The sequence below is a fragment of the Lethenteron reissneri genome, chromosome 8, assembly GCF_015708825.2.
Source record: "Lethenteron reissneri isolate LAM-NWPU_2019-01 chromosome 8, ASM1570882v1, whole genome shotgun sequence".
NCBI lineage: Eukaryota > Metazoa > Chordata > Hyperoartia > Petromyzontiformes > Petromyzontidae > Lethenteron > Lethenteron reissneri.
The window spans coordinates 6959600-6975686 of NC_083786.1; the positions used below are offsets into that span (position 1 = coordinate 6959600).

The 16087-nt window shown below is 49.5% G+C and overlaps 1 pseudogene; it reads right to left on the bottom strand.

Moving 5' to 3' along the window:
- Window positions 1-791: 791 nt before the first annotated feature.
- LOC133362775 (SERTA domain-containing protein 2-like) lies at window positions 792-14798 on the bottom strand (annotated as a pseudogene).
- Window positions 14799-16087: the final 1289 nt, after the last annotated feature.

Consider the following 16087-nt stretch of genomic DNA (forward strand, 5'->3'; position numbering starts at 1 on the left):
CGAGTTGTTATTAATACGTTACTTTCTTAAATGGAGAGAAGTTGGAAGAACTTTTGGAAACAGAGACCAATATGAGTGCGAGGGAAGAAGCAGAAAGAGAATTGAGGTGACCTGCAGTCTGGTGAGTGGGTGGGTGAATTGGTGGGTGGGTGAATTAGTGAGTAGATGGGTGGGTAAATTAGTTAGTAGGTGGATGGTGGATTTAGTGAGTAGGTGGGTGGGTGAATTGGTGAGTAGGTGAATTGGTGGGTGGGTGAATTGGTGGGTGGGTGAATTAGTGAGTGGGTGAATTGGTGGGTGGGTGAATTAGTGGGTGAATTGGTGGGTGGGTGAATTGGTGGGTGGGTGAATTAGTGAGTGGGTGAATTAGTGAGTAGGTGGGTGGTGGATTTAGTGAGTAGGTGGGTTGTGACCTGTATTGTGGAATGAGACGAAACGGTGTCTGGTAGAACCGAGTCCCCAACATGGGTGGTGGAATTAACGAGTGAAGTTCACGGGAGACACTAATCATGGTGGCAGCGCTATAAGAGTGATACGGAGGCGAATGACTGCCCCCTCATCGCTCTTTATCGGTGAGTGTTGGATCATCAATTACCCAGACTGCTGCTTCACGTTGAATTCTACCAAGTTATCCGTGATGTGGCAAACGGCAACACCCGTCCCATTCTTATACATACTGCTCGTTGTGTGTTTTACAACACAAGTTGACACACAATTCGTAACACGCGTGAACACACCATTTTCAGTTAAGTGGGTAACATTGTACAATGTCCACAATTTCCTGTCCCCCCCCCCCCCCCCCCATTATTTATAGGCGAAACGTTTGAGAATAAATGACAAGTGGCGTAAAGTGATCGAATACGGTACAGTATTAAAATGGGGTGGCGCAGTGGTTAGCACGCCACGCTATGAACCCAGCAGAACGGGCTTGATTCCCGGCCAAGGCTAACAATGGCGAGTGACTTTACCAACCTGTGTTGACCAGCGTGGTGAACTACGGTCACACAACTCGTACAACCGACCCCCAGTGGGGAGGTATTCATCCAGCAGTGGATCGATCAAGGGCCGTACATTATTAACAGACATAGCTTATTTATGTTCCTTTTAAGGCCACGGTATTGTTGTTGAATGTTATAGGTTTTTTTGTTAATTTAATAACATCAGTTATTAAGGTTATGATATGCACACCACGTGCACAAGTGGATTTACAAACATAACCAGCCGTAGGTAAACTAAACACGAGCTTTGACAAGTCAGGGGGCAACAGGCAATTGCGGACACCCGGTACAATACTATACATTGCTCTTGTCTTGACGTAATGAGGCATATTTGTATTATTTGGATAATTCTGTTGTAATTTGGTGAAGTACGGTCAAGCAACCCCCCACGACTGACACGGCATTGCCAAGGCCTACGTTGTAATGAGGAAACCTGAGTGTGCCTCAAAATAAAAAACCCTCGCAAACTACAGCAGCCTGTCGTGATCATACTTGCTGTACTGTCTCCAACAACAGGCACCATTTCTGTCTTGCTGGTGGAGTGGCTCACACAGACTCCCATCTCTAAGTGGTCCACCAACATCCCACGACACTTTCTGAGCACACAGGTGAAGGTGTCTGTCACCTTTGTCTTTCTTGGAAAATAACAGTGAAAGCAATGGGTATTTCCCCCAAATATTATCCTGATTGTTGCTATCGAGACTCCGTTCGTAAATCTTGCAGACCAGCACATCCCTTCGTATTCGAGAGCGGCCCGAGGAAGCGGATATCACAAGGCCTCCTCTGAAGGTCCCTTCAACTGGCTGCAATTTCCCACCTGCCCTGCATGTCAACAGTCGAAGCAATGTTTTGGCTTTGCAGCAGCTTGCGTTTAGCCAAATTTAAGTTTTAGATCCAAATTCAACGTATTGGGATTATTTTGTTTTTAATCCATCGATCCGCTACAATGGAGAAACCAGTTTTATCACAGACGGCTGCACCTTAGAGTCGAACCCAAGTTTCCCAGCGGTGCCGGTTCAGCCTTTCTGACATCTTTGAGCCACTGGGCCACCTCCTCTCGTCTTGAGGAGTATTGTGAACGAAGGAAGCGTTATTTATTATATCTGTTGATCTCGCAGGTTGCGTTGGGGTCGTTATTATGCATAGATATATTTCTGTAATTAACGTGCTTTGCTCCCATACCCAGTTTAACGCCCCAGTTTACCAGCCTTACCCGGATAATAATCGGCGAGATATTAAAAGTCTTAAAAGAGATTTTATGCTCAAATCAGCAGAGAGGCGTTAGTCCTCTTCCATTTTACAGCCCTGCAGAGCCAGAGGTGGAGATGTCTCATTCCTTCGGCAGGGGGAGTCCATCCATAGGACAACCGCTATTGATTTCCCTGTAAATTTCTCATTTTATTGACCACCGGAGAGAGTAGGATGATGGGCTGATTCAACCCCTAACCAGGATGTGAACTCGGAACATTTCGACTGCAGGACCACTCGCTTTGCTACTGAGCCATCTGGGCCAGTTAGTGCGAAGTTAATCCCCGTATATAGCATGTTGTGTATTCACACATACAAAATAAGTGTGTGTAGACATACATGTGTCACGTGTATGTGTGAGCACATACATTAACACAAAGGTACAATATAAGTTTGTGTGCAAGTGCATGCACCCTTACATAATACTGTACACATTAACACCTGTGCATCTTCTATACGTGTTTGTATATGTGCGTGTGAACGTACATATATATACACGCATATGACATCGGATGTCATATGGACTGCTACGAGCTGGATCGGAAACATGGACCCTGACAATTAACAAGGAGTAAAAGTTGAACAAAAATGTGCAAAGAAGCGTGGAGAGGGGGGGGAGCATGCTTGGTAACATACGGAAGTAGGAAGAGGAACACGTCGCTTGGGGGACAATGCAGGGTGGAGACCTCGTGTTGTCTTGGTTGAGCAGGACACATTATCGCTACAAGGGACGCTAGCCGATGGACAAGACTGGTGATGGAATGGCAGCTAAAGGAGCAGAAGAGGACTCCCATCGTGGAGGTGGAGCGATGAAATTGACTAGCGTGCAGGCGTGTGATGGAGCACTCGCCCCAACAGCCCATTAAAAAACGCGAGTCTCGCGAGTGACGATTGCTATGTGTAGTCCCATTGAGGATAATTTGAGGTGTCATTTTCTCAATTGCCAAATACGGGGGATCGTCTGTCTTTGTTGATCACGAGTGTGTGAGGAGTGGCGATGGAATATCTGCAGTGGTCGTCTGCTCAGGCGCGCTCCTTCCTTTTGCTGCCACTCTGTCACCAGTCTCATCCATCGGTCATTGTCGTCATCATCCCGTTTAGCCACGACGTCTCCTGCCCAAGCTGACGCTTTTCTTACCTGTCAAGGTTAATGTCACCGATTTGTGTTTGTTCTCTTCTGTTCCATGCGTGTTCCTCTTCCTGTCTATCTGTGTGATTGTGCGAGGGTAAGAGTACACATACACATGTACGGTGTGTAGTGTCGTATAAATCTTGCGTCGAATAAAAATACTGCTATTAAGTTAAAAACGCGAATGCATAATTCATTGAACACAAGCGGTGTTCTGGGTTTCACCAGTCTGTAGTTTGCCAGATGTTAGCCTAAAATAGTAGTCCACATGGGTACGGGATGATGATGATGACGCTTATATTGATGTTAAAATAGCGTCATTGAAGTGTGGCGTATATTTGTTGAGCGTCTGAGATAAGGTCACATTTAAATATTTTAGAAAATCCAAATTGCGTGTTTTGTGATACCGTTCATGGTGACAATTGCGATGATGGCTGGTGGTAGTGATGGCGATGTTCTTACAATGATAATGGCATTGATGATTATCGTGATGATCGCTTCAAGGTGAACTTAAGAGACCAGGATGAGTCATGTGCAAGAGTCACCTGGGGCATTAGTCTGCTGCCAATAGGTAGGTGGTGATTGCTGCTATGTATAGTCCTAATTGAGCCTAATGTGGTGTAATTTTCGAATTTGCCAAATTTCGACCCCTGACGCCGGCACATAATGGCCTACTTGTGCGAGTGACATCACGGGGAATCCTGTAACGGCCACGGCGAAGCAGACAGCGCTGTGGTATAATTGCGGTTATTGCGCACCGCAGTAATAACCAGGGAGGCCGCTGGATTCGAACCGTGAACGATTGCAACAAGCAGCGCACATGCTACTGCTAGGCGATGTAGCCGTCCAATGACAGACATGATGTGATGATGATGTTGATAATTATGATTACAATGTTGGTGATCGTTACGTCGCTAACAGTGGTAAGGATTTTACTGATGACATGCTATAATAATAGCCATGCCCATTTTCCATGAAATCAAGAGTCGAGAGACACTTTCTGGAGGGTTCTGCTACGTTGGGACGTTTGGCCAATACCATGAAGGAACGTTTCGTGTGAAGCAAGGACATAATGTTCAAAGCTCCGTACAGATAGATTCATGCCATCTCGCAGCCCAAGCCTGGAACACCTGGTTATCCTAGTCAGTCTCCCATCAAAGTAATAACAAGGCACAACCCTGCTTAGCTTCCGAGATCGGACACAAACGAGGTGATTTGTTCATAGGCGACATTACCGCATTATACACTGAACTCGTGATGACATTGCTGACCCTGAAGATTGCGACGGCGTTCATGTGATGACGCTGCTAATGACTTGTATGTATTTACGTTAAACTTCTTTCGCAACGTACGTAGCCAACCGGGCTAATTGGAGGTGCAAATGACAAGGAAAGTCATATAACGTCGCTCCCAACCATGATGATGATGAAGACGACGATAATCGTGCTGCTACGGCGGCGCAGTGACAAGTGCACCGTGGCCACAAACCCGGTGATCGAGTTCAGTTTTTTTCTGCCCACCGCTAACATCGTCCACCAACGTGGGCCCCCCCGTGACGTGCGGTCGATCGGCTGAAAAGCTTCCGTCGGACAATCCTTACGTGACCCACGCGGCTTGGAGGGGGGGGGAGGCCTTCGTCCAGCAGTGGATTGACAAAGGGGCTGTACAATTACATTTAAGCAAGGGTGGCGGCAACGACCGACGGCAGCGCGCCGCTCACGTGCCCACCAGCACCTGCATGATCTGGTCTAGCTCGTTAAGGTCTTGCTTGCCAGACGCCGCCACCGCCGCCGCTCCCACACCGCCCCCGTCCCCCATCGTCCCTTCTGCCGGCGCTGCCACTGCCACTGCGGGCTTGGCACAGTCGCCGCCTCCCTGCAGGTGCAGCGCGGCTGCAGCCGGCGAGAACGGGTCAAAGTCGTACATGGACGTGTCGATGTCCGAGAAGGCTCCATCCAGCGAGAGGTCGCACAGGAAGCCCGACGGTTCCGTCACCATCGCTGCGGCCGCAGCAGCCATCAGCTCGACGCCAGACAGCCGAGCGGCACCGCCGACGCCGCTGTCGTGAGGCCGATGCCCCTCGGCCCAGGCGGTGGCCGTCGGCGCAACCCGAGGGCCCCAAGCGGCGGCTGGCAGCAGCGCGGTGAGACACGGGCCTGGCGGCGAAGAGGAGGCAAGGACATTGCCGGTGCTTTCGTCGGGATTCGCCGGGGTGGCACGGCAACTGCCGTCCGCGAAGTCCAAGAGCGGCGCCGTCACGCCGAACCCTCCCAGGGCCTCGCCGCTCGCCTCCAGCACGGACGACGGCGTTAGCGGCGGCGTGAGCGAGCGGAATGGTAGCGGCTCCAGCTCCGGATCGGGGTGAGCCGCCCGGTCCGATCGTTGGTCCTCGGGGTCGTCGTCGATGCCCGCAACCCGGCTCGGCATGCACGACCCGCAGCGTGTTGGCGATGAGCACGGAGCGGCGCAGGCAGGGCTCGGCGGCCTGGCGACACGCACGCAGCTTCCCCAGAGAGAGCGCCAGCACCGAGGCTCGGAGCGCGATGCGCTCGCTCGCGCCATGGTCGCTCGTGCCGTCCCACCAAGGCGCCAGAATTGGCGCCATCTTTGCAGTCACGGCGTCGTCCTCAAATTCCGGCAGGTCCGGAAGGGCCCGGGGGTCTGGTGCGTCGAACGGGCACCACTCCCGGTCGATGCCGTTTGACTCGGAGCGCCGGCGACATTTGTCGATGGGGCTCCCGTCGTCGGCGTCGTCCTCCTCTTCCTGTTCGTCATCGTGGCGGCACAGCTTGCGCTTGAAGGCCCGGCCGCAAGGCATCAAGGGGTGAACGGACGACTGTCGGAGGAGATGGTGGGGGACAGGACGAACGCTGTTAAGTACAAATTAAACAATAATTTCTCCCGTACACCCCCCCCCCACCCCATTGTATCACAGTTGTGCTATCGACAGAATGTCACGACGAAGAATTCAGTCAGGCACTCGCGCACGGCAGTGAAACTCTTCGTTGTTGATGAAATAGCCTGTGGAGGTGGATACTACAGAACTAGTCTCTGAAAACCCTCAAGTGACCACTCCTGCTCACATTAGGGGGCAGCGCTTCTGGCTGTGGCATAGAGGACAAGTGGCTTTCTCATCCTTTACACAGTAGAGGACGCAATTTCCTACACACTGCTATTGTTGCATGTCAAACGGTTTTTTTAATCTTCACAGCTGGAAGAGCAAAACCGAATTTAACGCAATGTTTAGTGCAGTTGTTGATGATTGGACCAAGACCATCAGCGTGCTACACTTGTGAACCAGGGTAGAAACACAGTGGTTGCACGGCTAAAATCCGGATTCGAGCCCAGCATCTCAACGGAGCAAGTTTAGTGTCTCGGACCGCTGAGCCTCCGGCTTCCTCCTCCTCTTTGTATTTTTGCACGCATCATAATACTGACCTAAAGTCGTCAAATTGTGACTTAATAATAATCCAAATCGTCGTTTAATCATCAAATATCTAAGAGAGTCGAATCGTTACAATCGTACAAGACACTTCCATCTGTGCGGCAATAAGCTGTGGTGCTCAGCCGAGGCAGTATAGCAAGCAGGAAGGATGCCGACCTAATCCATGTGCGCATTTTGCGTCAATCCAGCCACGCAGATGCATAAACCTACTTGCTGTACATGCCACCAATGAGCCGGCCGGCCGAAAACCTCGCGTCGAATTCTGGGTAAGGTGTCTCGGAAGCGCAGGGTGAAATCTGACTTGAGAAGCGAGAAAGAGGGAGACTATTTTGAAAAAGCAAGAGAGAAGTCAATTGGCCGTCTACGTGTGGGTATGTGAGCCCCCGGCTCGAAGCGGCGATGGAAAGAGTGGGAGCACGAGAGAGCGGGCGGGAGTGAGTGCGGGCGGGCGGGGGCAGGCGAAGCGGGCCCATACGCGGGAAAGCTATGTTGGGGTCACGGCAGGGAGAGGCACAGACTGTACACTCTGCTTCAATGCACTTTCACATGCTGTACCCAATCGGGGTGGGATCTTACAAGGTGTACCCAATGGAATAATACACAGTAAATGTGGACTTGAAATTTACTTTTTAATAAGCTGTACCCAGTCAAGATGAGATTTCACACTAACCCAGTAAGGGGTTAGATTTCATAAATGGTACCCAATAGGGGTTAGATTTCACAAGGTACCCAATGGAATAGTCGACACTACACCTTTCCTGCACATGTATTTGATGTGCCCAGTGGAAGTTAGCTTTTTGAAGGTGTTTGCAATAGAATAGTAGACGCTACACACTGATTAAGCGCACTTTCACATTGTGTCCCCAACTTGGGGTGGATTTTCACAAGGTGTACCCAAGGAATAGTAAGACTGTCAACTAGGTGCACAATTACAGTATCCTATGAAAGTGAGCTTTCACAAAGCCCCAAAAGTTCAAGCTTCATAAATATATCCCTACATAAATAAATATTTGTTAAAAACACAAGAAATGTATTTTCTCGTCGAAATATCAATAATCCCAGTTTTCGCGTCTCATTCGTCAGTCTATGGGTCCTGAGTCAAATCGGTTTCACTCGACCAGTTTATTTTTCTTCTTGTGAAACGAGATGGCTATTGGCAGATCCACTCGAAAACAAGCGAGACACAAACCCATCGAACCACAACAACAAACAGAACAACAACCACGCAAAACAACAACAACGACGACAAACTAAAGTCCACAGCACAAAGAAGTCTTCTCCACTTGTTTGGCTGACTCAGCTATAGGAGCAGCAGCAGCAGCCCCCCTCCCCACGCCCGGGCCCCTGCTCGACAGCCGCGAGTAATGTGCTACAGCTGGCGACGGAAGGAAGTGTGCGGCTGTAGTAGAAGTGGAGCTGGGCTCATAGGCGAGCTGTCCACAGCACGGCTCCGGTGCTGGTGGTGGTGATAGTGGCCAGGGCTGTGGGGTTGTAGCAGCTATGCGACCATTAAAGATATGAGACAATTACGGATGAGATAATAGCTATGAGATCACAATAGCTGTGAGATCACAATAGCTGTGAGATCATGACAGCTAAGATTATAGCGATGAGATCACAACCGCTATGCGATCATAGCGATGGGATCACAATAGCTAAGATCATTACAGATCACAACAGCTAAGATTATAGCGATGAGATCTCAAAAACTGAGGTCACAACAGCTATGATAATTACAGAAATGTGAATGTGGCAGATATGAGATTGGAACTGCTTAGATTTTAACAGTTATGAGATTACAGCTGTGAGATTATTACAGCTTTGAATTAATGAGTTATAACATTACAGCTTTGAGAAAATCATAGCTATGAATGAATTACTGCTACGAATTACAGCTATGAGATTATAACCGCTATAAATAATAAATTGTGATTATTGATGATTAATTACTGACTATTTAGTCCATCTTGAGTCAATCAAACAGAACTAGCAGTCGTGAAGTGTGCTGCTCTGAGTTTTTGAAGACTCATTTTCAGGAGAGTCCTGCCCTGCGAAGTTTGGCCACTTTTTTTTCTAGTACCGTATATTTACAAACATAGATTCCGTCATCATCATTGTCAAGAATAATGACCGAGTGGCAGCCAAGCAGTGGAATTCATCCGAGAGGAAGTCCATAAAAGAGAATGAGCTATGAAATCAGCTCGTGTGGATCATTACATCGTGGGATCGCAAGAGATGACGCCGCCTTGGGGAGGCCTTTATCCAGCACTGGATGGAGCATGGCTGATGATTATTTAAATAACATCACACTCAAAAGTGGTCTGCCAGCTCTAAGCGAGAAATGGGCACAACATTTTCATTGAGTCGGTGATGCTCGAAATTCCACATTATCGTGGCCGGGGCCAGGAAATCCTAATTTTAAGTCTTTTTTTGAAGATTGCCTATTTGCCCAAAACGTCACTTATATAGTTTTTATTATTATTTTAAGACTGCAGCATTCTTGACAAATGTGTCCAGCGCTCATTGACACCCATGACTGCCGCCATATCACTGTCATCAGCGGCTATTTTCCATCTACTGCTGGATGAAGGCCGCCCCTGTTACGTGCGGAACATGTATGCGCGCACGCGCTCATTCACTGGAGGCGGCTAGTCCGGGTGAGCGGTGCATGCGTCATTCGTCGGCTGGTCGTCACCGGGCGTTTGAGTCATCGCCCACGGCTACAACGCAGAGAAGTCGAACAGCCGGCCAAGAGAGATGAGCGCTGGAGTGAAGTGTTGGTGAACCGTGAACATCACACACACACGCAGTATATACACGTACAGCAATGAATTATCGAATCTATTTGTGCGGATCTTGGTCACCACCATGTATACAGCGCATTTGGTTTTCTTTTCCCGTGGGTTCTCCAGATTCTCTCCAATGCGAAGTCAAACTCTCATCACTGATGGAATTCAGGTCCAAACATCCCAGAGTTGGAGCAACCCTCCTAAATAAAAGTCTTGAGACTCAGTGAGGGTGTCCTGGATGAATAATGGGCATTGTTATTTTTGCCGTATTAGGGACTGGGTTAGGTATAGAGGTGAGTGTTAGGATGGGCTTGAGAGACAGGATTTGTGTTAGGATAAAACAGACTAACAGAACACAGACTGACATCGGGTCCATTGATTAACATAAAGCTCAGGCTAACATAGGGCCCATAAACCAACAGATTCCATAGGCTGACAGGTCCCATAGCCTAACATAACCCATAGACTTAAATCGGGCCCATAGACTAACACGGGGCCCAAATACTGACACAGGGGTCACAGGCTAACATAGGGCCCATAGACCAAAATTCCATAGACTGAAATAGGCCCCATAGCCTAACATAACCCATAGACTTAAATCGGGCCCATAGAATAACATAACCCATAGACTTACATAGGGCCCATAGACTAAAATAACCCATAGACTTACATAGGGCCCATAGACTAACACAGGGCCCAAATACTGACACAGGGCCCACAGACTAACGCAGTGTTGCGGGTAGGATTGGGTAATGCTTCCCTTGGCCACACGACGTTGGCGTTTACTGGGTTCCAACAACTCAACTCTCCCTGGAACCAACCCCAGCTCTCCCGACTTGTTTTCGGGTCGTACCGCGTGGTTTTTTTTTGGCACGACGTGAGACGCTTCGCTCTGCGTGCTGTGAGCTTCTTCAGGAGCTGAATCAATACCGTTTTCCGGGACATGACACCGAACGGCGACAACGCGATGTCATTCAAACGCATACAGAGAATTGTAGAGCAGCACAAATGCGGAAAAGCGAGCACATTCGGAAACCACGATTGCTATTCAGAGAGACCAGGTCTCTTCTTAGGGACCAGGTCTCCTTTGGGGAGCAGCTGCCAGCCTCGGTGTCAAACCCAATCGCCCCCCCCCCACCACCCCATTCCGAGCAACTGAGCAAAGAGACGAGCAGATGGGAGAGTGAGCAGACAGCAGAGAGGAGGTCAGCAGAGTCAATACCCAGACAAAGATCTCCCGTGTAGCCTACACAGACTTTTGGGGCAAGTGCTGTTAGCGAGCACCTATTAAGGTGGCAAAGGTACGTGAGGAGGGGCTGGGGTGTGGCCAGAACTCCCCCCTCCCGGCCGCCTTTGTCTCCCCGGTGCTGAGTTTTACGTGCACCGTGGAGATGGAGCGATTAAATCAGCTGACTCGTGCACAGGAGCACGATGGATTTTGGCATTGCAGAATCGTGAGGGATGGTGACCACTTGGATGCATTCATCCAGCAGTGGATAATAGCAGTGGACGTAGGGCAGTGGGTGTCTTTGAGATATCGTAACACCCGTTTGACTATTTTAAAATCCAATTGTGTATAAATAAATGTTCGACATTGCGTTGCGTGCTGCATATATCCACAGCTGCGTGGGGTGGTGACGGCGCAGTGCTTGGCGCACCACCGTACCAACACGGCCACTGGGAGTGGGACTCCCGGCCACGGCTAACATCAGTGGCGAGCGGTATCTAAAACCGGTCCCAGGCAGCCCCTTCACGCGACCAGCGTGGTGAAGTATGGTCTGACAACCCCAGCGACGGCTTTGGGAGGCCTTCATCCAGCAGTGGATTAGCAAAGGGCTGCAGATTATAATCACATTACATTGTCATTTGCATTTATTTCATTAATTCACTGCATCTTCTTCCTCGTGTAAACATGGCTTGGTTACCATTCACAATTGTGGCCCTTAGCCAGTGATGGAAATTCCACATTCGTATGACGGGGCCGCATTTTACCTACATAAACGCCATAATGTATTGCCATTACTTACAACCCTTGGTCCATCCACTGCTGGATAAAGACATTTTGCCATGCCGATCAGGGGGAGGATATTTGACCATACTTCACCATGCTGGTCGCTGCTGGTTAGTGATGGTGGGTATGGGAAGGGGGGCCCATAACACGTTCTGATCCCACTCGCTACTGATGGGAGCCGTGGTTTATGCAGCTAACTGCTGCACCACCACCCCCCATCAGCCCTATATATATATGCATACGTACAATATTGTACATTGCGCGATCAGACTTAAAACAATGGCAAATCTTTACCGAGGAAATTATCAAGAATCTGTTTTTTCAGGAGGGCCCTGCTACATTGGGATGTCTGGGCACTTTTCGTCGTGGTTGAATTGGTGGGCGGGTGTTGAGTGTGACGCTAATGCTGCTAAAAAGCAGACACATGCCTCTCTTAACGGTTACTAGTAGCCAAGTTTAATTTGTCTAACCAGTTAAGAACTCTTATTAAGACACCGGGTTCGTCTCATTCGCAAGAGTGACCTTTGCGAGACTGACACTCACGTGGTACAGTACAGTACATACAAGAGACAAAGACCACCCGTGTAGCCTGCAACAGGCTTAGGGCAAGTGCTGTTAGCGAGAACCTGTTAAGGAGAGCACGGTACACCTGTGAGGGGGGGGCAGAATCACAACCGGCCGCCTTTGTCTCCCCAGTGCTGATATTTACACACCACACCGGTTACTCATTTAAGGCCGAGATGCCGTTAGGGCAGGCCCCATAACCGGTTCAGAAAATCTTCATCGATGTTGGTTGTGAATGGTAGAATCGAATTCGTTACACAGTGCAGTGCGAACCACTGCGCCACCACTCCCCCCCCCCCCCCTCTCAACACGCAGTACACAACGCTGTGGACACAGACCAACGTTGCCACGAGTGAGTGGGGGATTACGGAGCACCGCGTGAACCCGAGTACAAGACGTACAAAGAGGAACAGAGAACACCGCTGCACACACACAGCTGTAGGCACACACACACGCGACGATAGACACGTTAGTGAGCACATACACATTTAAGGCTGAGTCGACCTAAGGGAGGCCCAGGATCGGTTCATATAGTCGCCACTGTTATGAGCAGAACACGATTATCAGGCCGTCGAGTTCGTAGCGCGGTGCGTTAACCACTGCGCCACCGCTCCCTACAAAGACAAAGATCCCTCGTATAGCCATAACAGACTTTTGGGGCAAGTGCTGTTACCGAGCACCTATTAAGGCCGGCACGGCACACGAGGGGTGGTTTGTCCAGCACTAAGCCAGGCCGCCTTTGTCTCCCAATTTCGCATCAGTTATCGATTTAAAACTGAACCGACCTAGGTGGAGGGCCCAAGACCGGTTTAGATATCGCTCGCCACTGACGTTAGCCACGAGGGGCAATCAAACCCAGAACGCAGGGTGAGGGGGGAGTTCCTAGCGCAGTGCGCTAACCACAGCGCCACCACTCCACCCCATTAAAGGGCCCCAACCAAGGGCGGGCTTGAGGTTCGCGGTTGGTTTCCAGCGGCCGCTCTGGTTAATACTGCGGCCATGACAACCCAAAAAATATAGATCCCGTGACGTCAGTGGCAAAAGTGGCCCACGGTCCAAATTTAAATATTTACCCGCAAATGACTCAATTGGGATGTAAAGTGCTGAGCAATCATCGTCCCCCTACCGCTACGAAGTTGGTGGGTACCCTCCTGAAAAAAAACCCAGTCATGTGAACTCAGTGATGCCCTCCTGGGGGTAAATAAGCATAATTCATATACAAATATATACCCAAAAAGATACAGACACAACACCACATACACACAGATGTACACACACGCATAATAACGCTGTAGTCAACTTTTATGCAGCTGCAGTCATACAAACAGCACCCCCTACAAGCTGAAATTTACCAACACCGAAGACTCAAACCACGACAAATGATATAAAAGCTTAAATTCTAAGATTAAAATGTAATCAGAATTTGACGCCACAGCAAAAAATATACCACAAAACTCCGAGACAAGACACCCCAGACATACAAAAGTCAAAGATCCCCCGTGTAGCCTTCACATACTTTTAGGGCAAGTGCTGTTCGCGAGCACATATGATGGTCGGTACTGGGACAAGAGGGGGGAGGGTGGCCAGCACCACGCCCGGCCTAGTGGCGATGTTTCTACACCGCACCGGCTACTCATTTGAGGCTGAGTCGACCTAGGGGAGGCCCAGGACCTGTTCAGATAATCGTCACCGGTGTTGGCCGTGAGCGGGAATCGAACTCGGTTCGCCGGGTCCGTAGCTACGCAGCTCACGAACCTCTCCCCACACAAACACACAGACGTACACAGATACGCAGACACACGTATGTACACATACAACTAACACACACAAAGCTATTCCCCAGTCTGTATGCATGGTAGACACGTACACAGACAAAGGTCCCCCGTGTAGCCTACACATACTGCCGGGGCAAGTGCTGTTAGAGAGCACCTATGAAGGTCGGCACAGCGCACAAGGAGGTGGTGAGGCTCGGCTCACGCCCGGCCGCCTTTGTCTCCCCCGGTTGTGATGTTTTCACAGCGCACCAGTTACACAATTAAGGTCGAGTCGACCTAGAGAGGTTCCAGGACACGCTCGGATGTCACTCGCCGCTGATGTCAGACACGACCGAAGTTCCAACTCGAGTCGCAGTGCAGCGCGCTAACCACTGTGCCACCGCTCCCCACGTTATAGACACAGACACAGACGCCCCGTATAGTCTTGGGAGACTTTTGGGGCAAGTGCTGCTAGCGAGCACCTATTAACACCGGTACGGTAGACACGCGAATATATAAAACCAGCTTTGGTGACGAACTCACCCTTCAAGGCTTCGGGGTGGCGATGTTGGTCGGACGGATGATGATGTTGTTGGTTTGAAGAAGATGATGATGATGTGTAGTCGGATGGTGGTGACGATGATGTTTGCGGTAGGACGGTCGAGATGGTTATGATGGTTGGTAGTGATGATGTTGTTCGGATGGTGGTGTTGGTGGTGTTCGGTTGGTTGTATGATGGTGATGATGATGAGTCAGTCTGTATCCGAGCTCCACAGTAAACCCTTTCCGCCTTTGTCTCTCCTCCCCCGCTCGGCGTGTCTCACGTTTGAATGGCTCTGTGGGTTGGAGTCCTCAGCCAAAGGGAGGGGGGAGGGGGAAGTGAGGGGCGGGGGGGAAGTGAGGGGCGGGGCAGAGCGGGGGGGAACCGGGAATGAGGGGGCGGGGGTGAAGGAGAACGCCGTGACGTCACAGGTCTCAAGGGACCCTGCGTCATCAGGTGACGTCACTCGCTGGGAGCCTTGCCAGATGAGAGGTTTTTTTACCTTCAAAAGTGCACATCGGCGGTGTTAGATCAAAGGTTTTTTTTTGTCAAACCTTCACGTATTACATCCAGAATTAAAATGCAGCATACATTCACGGACCGCTTACGCTAATCCACTGCTGGATGAGGGCAGCCTCCCCACGTCAGAGGGGAGTTGGTTGACCACCCTTCAGGGTTGATTTTGGCCGTGAACGACTAAATTATTGATTTTGTTGCACTGTCTCACAAGGCGCAATGCACCTCGTATCTCCGTGTCTAAAGGGGAGAGAGGGAAAGAAACCCCCTCCTCCCCCCCTCTCACCTGGCAAGGTGTCCCTTTCATATATATAGGGGTCGTCCATAAATGACGTCACGCAATTTTGGACGATTTTTGACCCCCCCCTCCCTCGTCACGCGGCGTTACAAAAAGTCAGACCCCCCCCCCTCAAATATGACGTCACAAAGCTCTGCCCCCACCTCCCCCAAAACCATATTTCCATTTTGGAAAAAAAACATGTTTCAAATCGCTTTAAACTATTGTCATTGTAGTGCGTATTTAATGTGGCAATGCACTGATGTTGTAGGAGAAAACATTTATTAAAAAGTCTATTTAATCATGTAGAACGTTTTGTCTATATAATTTAAAGTTGCGCATTTTGATGTGACGTCACATTTCTCACCCCCCCCCCATCACACATCGTCACAAATGTCTAACCCCCCCCCCAGGTGCGTGACGTCATTTATGGACCGTCCCATAGATCAAAATATGTATTGGCACCGAAGGAATCTGATGAGCTACAAAGCTATATTCTTGGTTCTTTCGGTAAAGTCACGTAGAAGGGAAACAATAAAATAATAAAAATCCACAGCAATACATTTTGTGTTTTTCACACCTGATGATGATTGCTTGTGTTGCAGTCGAAACGTTGTGAGAATTTTATTGTTTTATATTTTTATTATTTTATTGTTTCCCTTCTACGTGGCTTTACCGAAAGACCCAATAATATGAATCCCTGCAGTCACTAAAGCTTTAAATCAAAAGCTACAAAGCTGTTTCACAGATGTCCAATCGGGGCGTGCGACAAATCGTTACAAAAAAACAGTGCAACGAAGCACGAAAGGAAGTGT